The sequence below is a fragment of the Mus pahari genome, unplaced genomic scaffold (genome assembly GCF_900095145.1).
Source record: "Mus pahari unplaced genomic scaffold, PAHARI_EIJ_v1.1 scaffold_10866_1, whole genome shotgun sequence".
In the NCBI taxonomy this organism is placed as follows: domain Eukaryota; kingdom Metazoa; phylum Chordata; class Mammalia; order Rodentia; family Muridae; genus Mus; species Mus pahari.
In genome coordinates, this window is record NW_018393414.1 from 1 (window position 1) to 995 (window position 995).

Consider the following 995-nt stretch of genomic DNA (forward strand, 5'->3'; position numbering starts at 1 on the left):
CCCCTGAGCTCGTGTCTCTAGCTGCATATGTAGCAGAAGATGGCCCAGTAGGCCACCATTGGGAAGAGAGGCTCCTAGGTCTTGCAAACTTCATGTGTCCAAGTACAGGGGAAAGCCAGGGCCAAGATGTGGGAGTGTGTGGTTAGGGAAGCAGGGTGGGGGGATGGTATAGGGAACTTTCAGGATAGCATTTGAAATGTAAATAAAGAAAATATCTAATAAAAAAATAAAATAAAATAAAATAAAACAAAACTTTATGTACCAGTGCCTCATGGGTACCCTGGAAATTTATGTTTTATCCCCTCAAAGGTTTAGACAAACTTCTGCTCAAGGAATATAGAAATAAAAACTGTAGTTATTGTGTTGTACAAATATGTAAGAGCAAAGTTTTTACAAGGTTTTGACACAATCAGTAACCTTAAAAATGTTGAACATTCAGTGTGTGCCATAATAGATTGGAACAAAGTATTGAGGTCACAGTAACTGTCAAAAAATGCCTTTATACAATCTTGTTATAACAATCTAATACATGATGTTTTTAAATGTTCTTGTCATAGTGACACATCACAAGGTGTTCTTATATGTTCTGTTTTTTCGTAGATTTGGAAAAGTGGAAACAAATTTGGGCTGTTAAAGGGAGAAACAGTGGGGATGATCAGTCCCTAATTAGTTTAGGTTATATATCTTAATATATTTCATTTTTTAAAATTTATTTTGGTCTATATTAAATTTCTTAGCTTGGAGCACATGAGAGTCTATTTCACCAAGCCAATTTGCAAGTACCTGAAACTTACTTTAGTTTTCATTCATTTTTTTTTTTTAGATCTTCCAAAGTAAACTTGGGATTTCTCTCTAGCAACTGGTGTAAGACCCATAGGGAATACAGGCACAGTGAAAGTCAGGCAAACTCACTTAAAATATGTAGTTACATATCAAGTCAAAAGTGAGAGTATTTAATTTTAGTCAGAAATACAGGTATAAATAATTGCTCTCTG